Below are 469 nucleotides of genomic sequence, written 5' to 3'. Positions count from 1 at the left end.
TGCAATCAACACACACCTAAATCCCGAAGATTAACCAAACGGCCTTTGGACAACGCCCCCCCCTTAAAAAAAAAGTCATCCGGGGAAATTGGAAAATTGAATGCACAGGAATAAACTCTAAATCCTGGACAAGCGGTTGAATGCCACCGAGAACCCAAGTTGTTGTGGCACCTTGACAAGTTGTGGCACCTTGACATGTTGTGGCACCTTGACAAGTTGTGGCACTTTGACATGTGGCATATTAACATGTTGTGGCTCCTTGACAAGTTGTGGCACCTTGACAAGTTGTGGCACCTTGACATGTGGCATATTAACATGTTGTGGCTCCTTGACATGTTGTGCCACTTTGACATGTTGTGGCACCTTTATAATATTTCTATTGGTATGGAAATATGCATTAAAAATTGGAAATGTAGATAGTGTAATCAATAAGTCAAATTGGATAATTTATTATGTTCATATATTTCTG

This window comes from Penaeus monodon, chromosome 19 (genome assembly GCF_015228065.2).
Source record: "Penaeus monodon isolate SGIC_2016 chromosome 19, NSTDA_Pmon_1, whole genome shotgun sequence".
NCBI classification, from domain to species: Eukaryota; Metazoa; Arthropoda; class Malacostraca; order Decapoda; family Penaeidae; genus Penaeus; species Penaeus monodon.
This window is presented reverse-complemented; position numbering follows the sequence as displayed.